The sequence below is a fragment of the Centruroides sculpturatus genome, unplaced genomic scaffold (genome assembly GCF_000671375.1).
Source record: "Centruroides sculpturatus isolate CEXI.00-Female unplaced genomic scaffold, Cexi_2.0 scaffold644, whole genome shotgun sequence".
NCBI classification, from domain to species: domain Eukaryota; kingdom Metazoa; phylum Arthropoda; class Arachnida; order Scorpiones; family Buthidae; genus Centruroides; species Centruroides sculpturatus.
Window position 1 is genome coordinate 210,793 of NW_019385082.1, and position 7,972 is coordinate 218,764.

Below are 7,972 nucleotides of genomic sequence, written 5' to 3' on the forward strand. Positions count from 1 at the left end.
AATAGAACAAAGGGTAGAAAGAAGAAACGAAACTAAACTAAAATTAATATTTACAAAAATATAGCGTACCGCCACAATAATTTAGTGTAGTGTTTCCCAACCTTTTTTGTGCTATGCCCCACCTAAGCCTTTCTAAAATTCTTATGTCTCCCTAACATATACAGCGGCTATACGATTAACCTAAACTCTGGACAAGTCCATTTTCGAATTGCCCTCCTTAACAATCCAATTGCCCCCTGTGGGGCGTGGGCCCCACGTTGGGAAACACTGGTTTGTGGCTAGTGTGACACGAGATAGCGTAGATTACGTTTGTGCTTTTGGAGAGTGTTGAGTTAAATTAAAATAAAAACAATGTCGACAAAAAAGTTTAGTAGTAAGTAAAATATGGAAATATTTTACGATAGTAAACGACGAATGTGCTATTGCTACCTATTTTTAAAATTTCATATAAGTAATGAAATTCATTAAGATAAAAGATCCGTTAAAGATCCGCTAAAAAGTAACGGATACGGATACGGATACGGATCTTTTCTTTTCCTCGGATATCCGCGGATACGGATACGGATACGGATATCCGGCACATCACTAGCTAATAACGAAACTAAAGAACACAGAACACTTGCATAACATTTGGCACGTGTTTTATCGATTAAAACACTGGATAAATCGATAAATCGATAACAATATATGAGCTTTGACGCTTGAACAGTGACATAATGATAAACTAATTTGAGATAATCTTTATATATATAAAAGGTAATTCAAATGTTTTGAAGTGTTTGATAAGAAAGACGTTAACGCTATACTGTACATAATTTGCAACGTAATGTAAGGTTGTATGTTGCTTAGGCTTCAAATACGCGAAGGCTACGCGTAGCCTTAATCGGATAAATTATTACCTAGAACGGAGTTACTTTGTTCAAGTGTTTGCGGTTTTTTAATCCTCTACTCGGCATATATACATGGAAGACTTCGGAAAAAAATTAAAATTGACAATACTAGTCCGGTGTGTAGTTACACCATAAATAAATTCTGTAAACGTAATAGTTTACAAGTAAGAAAATTTATAGGGTGCAAAAGTATCCCATTGCTTGAGGCTACACCGTGTGATAAGTTTTGTATCTCCAGTAGAGTCGGACCGAATGACGATTTTCCTCGTTATTAGTATTTACAATTTTCTATAAAACCCACCCCTACCCAGTGCAGGATTTACGTATAAGCTACACAAGCTATAGCTTAGAGCCTCCACTTTCTTGGGCCACCCCAAAATTGTCCGAGTAAGCAATTGTCATATATACTTAAATATACTGCAGCATTATTTGTCCCAATGCCGCACTTCAGGAACGTCCCATACTTTTCACCCAATCTTTTTAGCGCGTCTTTTCGAAGAACAAAGCGCCTAGTGTTTGCATTACCGATAACCGGTTAACGGTATTACCGGTAATTATGACTACCGAAATTACTGATAAATTTCGACAGCAAATGCCGGTAATTTGGGTAATTTTTAAAATTATTTCATTATTATTTTATAATAGAAATGGAACGTGTAAAGTATATAATTTTTTTTACTATAAACACGGGGATTCCCCTGTGTTGCTACGCTACATTCGAGCAAGCTGACCTTTTGTATAATATCTGGATTTATAAAGGGCCCATATCTCAAATAGCTTAGGGCCTTATCAAGTCTAAATCCGGCCCTGCCTCTATCCTCAAAATTAAGGTTTTTACCATTTATTCACCATTATGGGCCTGGCCGAACCCATAATGGGCTTGCTAATAGAGGCCCTGTAAGTGTCCACAGGACAGAAAGAGTTAAAAAAAATGAACACAAAGAAAGAAAACGAACGTACGGAAACTTGACTTTCATTTATCTAACATCGTACTCAATATTAATTAAGGACGGACAGACAGGCAATCAGACGGACGGACGACAGTGGGAATTTATAGGTCTACAGATTTTTTAAAATTGCAGCTCAGTTAAAGTAGTTTATCCTGTTATTAATCTACAACCGAAATCTGCGTGTGTTTTAAAAAAAGAAAAAAATCATTTATTTATTTTTCATTAACAAACCATGTTTAAACCGTGGACAAAAGTATATAGGCTCTATATTAAATCTATTTCTTAATAATTTTTTTGATCGTTATAAAATATTATTGATAATAAAATGGAAAAAAATCGAAAATTGTTTTGTTACGCAATCGAAATTATAAAAATGAAAAATGATAAATAACAACATTTAAATTAAANATTGTTAACCTGATTCCAATAATATCTGTTTCCAACATGTAAATCTTGACCTTTATTAATTATAATATTTCCTGAAAATATAAAGAAATTACTGAAAACTTATAATAATACTTTCTAGAAAATGGCTTATAATATAATATAATGTAGGTTCTGTTTGATGGGAGGCGCTCTGTCAAGAGGAAATAAGAAGACTTTTTATGAGAAACTGGCCCCAATTTAGATTTACAGTAGATACGTGAAGAAAATTCGGAAAACTCCAAGTGGCCAGTTAGTTGGTCAGGCGCGAATCCATGACCAACTACGTGTGTTCAGAGGTTTCATCCACTCGACTACTTGTGGACCTGCCTATTTACACTAGAGCTTTACATATTGTATTTTTTTCCTGTCTTTTTGTCAAAATATTCGTTTAAATATATATTTTAATTTTGCATATTTTCACTAGGAATGTCTCAAAATGTTGTGAAGGTTAATTAATGAAATCAAATTTTATGCAACTGAAAATTTCTAACATGAAGAAATCTCATTTTCTTCCGTAACTACAGTACAAGAATGTAGGATGATTTTATTTTGTACTTAATACTGGTAAAATATTTTCGATTTTTTTTCGGATATAAAATAAAAAGACACTTTTCAGAAAGTAATACAAAATATAATAAGAAAAATAATAAAGAATCAGTTATATTTCGTAAAATCTTTTGGCTTATAAGATATAATTGGAAATAAACCTCAATAAATCGAAGAAAAGCATAATTATGGTAAAAAAGAGAGAATCAATGTTATATCATACTCTCAAGTTCATCTAAACAAACTTATGATAAGTTGATTTTTCGTAGATTTAAGATTACAATAATAAAGTGAATTTATGAAAACAAACATAATTTCAATTGGATTGGTAGAATATAAGGGAGCACAACACGGGCGTTCTACCGAAGAAGTGCCTCCCAGGACTTTTTATAGTAGATTAACCCATTTAGATGTTAGGCACACAAAAAAAAATCCCGAAAAAAAATCGCATGTTTAACCAAGAATCCGAAATAAATTATCACTGAGTGGCGACACAATTCAAAATAATGTCTTTCAACGCTAACTTTAAATGCAACAATTTTAAATTATTACTTTCTTCATTATTAAAAGACTGAAATCAATTGAATTCCAGTGTTAATGGTGTAACTACACGCCACAGAATTCTTCCATCTCTTGGATTTCGTGCAACTTGGATATTCTTAAAAATCCAAGTTGCATGGTATATCATTATATAAAGACAATTAGCAGTACAGTATATGTAAATATAGATTCACAGTAACGGCCTGTTGTTCGGTATATTTTCTAATCTAGGCAAAACTTCATTTATGGTAATTAAGTAAATTTAAAATAAAGTATATATTTTAGTTTACTTACCAGCACCTTTCTTTTCGGCCATATTATTAATGTATGATTTCGATTCGTTGGAATAACTTTGACTAAAGAATTTAAAATAATAAATCTGAAATATATTTGTAATGATTTAAAGAAAATTTATTTTTAAATATATGACTAATTTATACATCTAAATATTACTAAAATAATTTATAACAGAAATAAATATTTCTCATATTTCTATAAATTTAAAATACAGCCACTTCTCGCGTGATCTATCTGTTTAATGGCGCAAGGGCCTCTTTCGGCCATTTTTTATTCATAAATACTACGTAAATTACAGTCGCGTGGTTTTAAAGTCAAAAACTTTAAAAAGCAAAAGTTATGTACGCTAAAATTATTAATAACTCTGAACTGAAATCATAAAGCTGTGTAAACAAATACAGAAATATTATAAAAATACTAAAAGCTGCATAAAATTATTCAATAAAACGAAAATCAATATAAGTAAATGTATAAAATAAAGCATAAAACGCATATCACAAGACAAAAATAGAATGAAATAAGAAGACAACAAGTACAGAGCTAGTATGAAATATTAAAAAAACTCTATAAAATCAATCAACAAAAACGAAAGTAGAAAATATAAAAATCTAGCAACGAGTTGCTTAACTTTCCATTCAATATTTAAAACTACATATGTGGCTCCATCCGTTACGACATTTTATTGTTAAAAATATTTTATAGTTTTAATTATTATAAAGTGGCAAATAGCTTAATTTTGAGCTTAGGGATAAGTTTTATAAAAAAATATTGTAAATGCCCCCTTACCAGGGCCCTGTACAGCTCCTAATAATTCCGAAAATGACAATGATGACCTGGAGCCACTATCATCCTTTCAAAGATTGGATGACTATAATATTGTTTTGTATGACTCTTTTAAATGAATGAACTTTTAAATTTTGGCCTGATTACATTTTTATATTTTGTAACATGTAAGAGCTGTAAATTAAAGCAATGCAATCGATTCGATGTTTCCTTTAGACTATTTCTTTATCCTTAATAAATAAAACGTTAATCGACCTAGTCGTAGGAACGAAACTAGGTCGTTAAGTGATGAGTGCCTGATTAATTTTCCTGAAATAGGAATGCCGCGGATTAATTTATATGCTATACAAGAAATACAGTATAACTTCCCTTTGAGACCACGAACATTCCCCAAAACATTTCCGTTGGTTTAAAGAAGACAGGAACCTCTATTTTGCGATCACTTTTGATTTTTCCCGAGAGGGGTCACAAATTTTCTGCATTAAACATCGTGTAATTTCACATCGTAATTACGAAAAATTAGTAAATAAATAAACAAAAATGAAGGAAAGTTAATTAAGTTCAACAGAATTAATTAAAACATAAATCAAAAGTGTATATAAAAAACTTCTTTCGGATTCTTAGAAAAAATATTTTATCATCATCCAAAGAAATTAAATCCAAGATCATTAAATCTATATGATTCCGTGAAATTTAGTGAATCGACGGTTAATAAAAAAACGTATCCCACAGATGCTTATGTTGCTATACTAATAACTGGAACAGTGATTAATACAGTATATGTATCAAGAATTTCAATGACCTTCACCTATAATAAACTCGTTTTTCTATATTTTTCCTGTTCTTGAACAATATTACAACTTATTCGCATGATTATTAATTATATTTCTTATATTAATTTTATAAAATAATACTATTAGTAGCATCTATCGCTTAAATATGCTTCTGTATATTGAGTTTAGGCACCTTCATTAATAAAGAATGCTTCGTATTTCTAAAAACTCGTATTTAGCCTAACGAACTTCAACAGATTCGTCCTTATTTATCGTTAAAATTAAACAACACAGCTCAACTTACCCCTTTTGATATCAAACAAGTTACGATCTGGATAATTATAGCTGCTATTTGTATTCATATGTTCCGTATCTTATCATGTAAGCGTAGGATTGGACGTTGAAAATGAAACTACTTTATGAAAAGTTAAAACTTCCGTCGGCGCTCACAGTTTAGTTTCTTTTTCCTTTTTTTTTCTAAATTTATTTTAAGAGGTATTTTTGTCTTTTCCGTACTACTAGGGCCTTCTTACTCATACCAATCAAGGACTAAAAGGCCGTTTTACTCATACCCATCGAGAGACAGGAAAGGGCCTTTTTACTCGTATCCATCGAAGTTCAGGCCCAGATGGGCGGCCGGGAGGCGAAAAACGAGGTCCAACCACCCATAAAAAATTTCTGGGGTTGATAACCCGATTCGACCCCACATCCCTTCCCCAGAATAGTAAGTAACCTCCGATGCCCTCCGGCTGTCTAAAAGCACTTTAATTCATTACTGATTTAAGAAACAGAAAACAACACTAAGCAAGTTTAGTGTTGTTTCCTGTTTCTCGTTGTCAAAACTTCGCACTGACGTACTTCCGTTCTCGTTTGGTTAGAGAGAAAAGTCGAGAGTAGTTCTACTTTTTTCTCTTTATCTCTAATCCACAATAATTTGTTTCTTTCAACAGAAAGAATCATAGAATTGAAATGATTAAAATTAGAGAATTATATTCGATAAATCGTAATTTATGTAGTACTTGATTGCTTACTGTTCTCTCAATTCTCTCAATTAGTTGTATTTCCTACGGAATTAGAACAGAGTTAGTGTTGCGAACAAATCACACAAAAACTGTATTTCTGCTTCTCTTCATTCTTATTGTATTAAATATATCAGCAAAAANAGGGTAGAAAGAAGAAACGAAACTAAACTAAAATTAATATTTACAAAAATATAGCGTACCGCCACAATAATTTAGTGTAGTGTTTCCCAACCTTTTTTGTGCTATGCCCCACCTAAGCCTTTCTAAAATTCTTATGTCTCCCTAACATATACAGCGGCTATACGATTAACCTAAACTCTGGACAAGTCCATTTTCGAATTGCCCTCCTTAACAATCCAATTGCCCCCTGTGGGGCGTGGGCCCCACGTTGGGAAACACTGGTTTGTGGCTAGTGTGACACGAGATAGCGTAGATTACGTTTGTTTTTGGAGAGTGTTGAGTTAAATTAAAATAAAAACAATGTCGACAAAAAAGTTTAGTAGTAAGTAAAATATGGAAATATTTTACGATAGTAAACGACGAATGTGCTATTGCTACCTATTTTTAAAATTTCATATAAGTAATGAAATTCATTAAGATAAAAGATCCGTTAAAGATCCGCTAAAAAGTAACGGATACGGATACGGATACGGATCTTTTCTTTTCCTCGGATATCCGCGGATACGGATACGGATACGGATATCCGGCACATCACTAGCTAATAACGAAACTAAAGAACACAGAACACTTGCATAACATTTGGCACGTGTTTTATCGATTAAAACACTGGATAAATCGATAAATCGATAACAATATATGAGCTTTGACGCTTGAACAGTGACATAATGATAAACTAATTTGAGATAATCTTTATATATATAAAAGGTAATTCAAATGTTTTGAAGTGTTTGATAAGAAAGACGTTAACGCTATACTGTACATAATTTGCAACGTAATGTAAGGTTGTATGTTGCTTAGGCTTCAAATACGCGAAGGCTACGCGTAGCCTTAATCGGATAAATTATTACCTAGAACGGAGTTACTTTGTTCAAGTGTTTGCGGTTTTTTAATCCTCTACTCGGCATATATACATGGAAGACTTCGGAAAAAAATTAAAATTGACAATACTAGTCCGGTGTGTAGTTACACCATAAATAAATTCTGTAAACGTAATAGTTTACAAGTAAGAAAATTTATAGGGTGCAAAAGTATCCCATTGCTTGAGGCTACACCGTGTGATAAGTTTTGTATCTCCAGTAGAGTCGGACCGAATGACGATTTTCCTCGTTATTAGTATTTACAATTTTCTATAAAACCCACCCCTACCCAGTGCAGGATTTACGTATAAGCTACACAAGCTATAGCTTAGAGCCTCCACTTTCTTGGGCCACCCCAAAATTGTCCGAGTAAGCAATTGTCATATATACTTAAATATACTGCAGCATTATTTGTCCCAATGCCGCACTTCAGGAACGTCCCATACTTTTCACCCAATCTTTTTAGCGCGTCTTTTCGAAGAACAAAGCGCCTAGTGTTTGCATTACCGATAACCGGTTAACGGTATTACCGGTAATTATGACTACCGAAATTACTGATAAATTTCGACAGCAAATGCCGGTAATTTGGGTAATTTTTAAAATTATTTCATTATTATTTTATAATAGAAATGGAACGTGTAAAGTATATAATTTTTTTTACTATAAACACGGGGATTCCCCTGTGTTGCTACGCTACATTCGAGCAAG

The 7,972-nt window shown here is 32.5% G+C and overlaps 1 long non-coding RNA gene across 3 annotated transcripts; it reads right to left on the reverse strand.

The window, feature by feature from the left end:
• Positions 1-2,240: 2,240 nt before the first annotated feature.
• Positions 2,241-5,599, reverse strand: LOC111634400. Of its 3 annotated transcripts, none has more exons than XR_002758207.1 (3): positions 5,510-5,599; positions 3,647-3,708; positions 2,241-2,319 (listed from the first exon to the last, which is right to left on the reverse strand). It is a non-coding gene; the product is annotated as an uncharacterized LOC111634400 (long non-coding RNA). The 3 variants fall into 3 exon arrangements; XR_002758208.1 differs by having other exon boundaries at positions 3,647-3,731; positions 5,510-5,568; XR_002758209.1 differs by lacking the exon at positions 5,510-5,599 and adding an exon at positions 5,399-5,477.
• Positions 5,600-7,972: the final 2,373 nt, after the last annotated feature.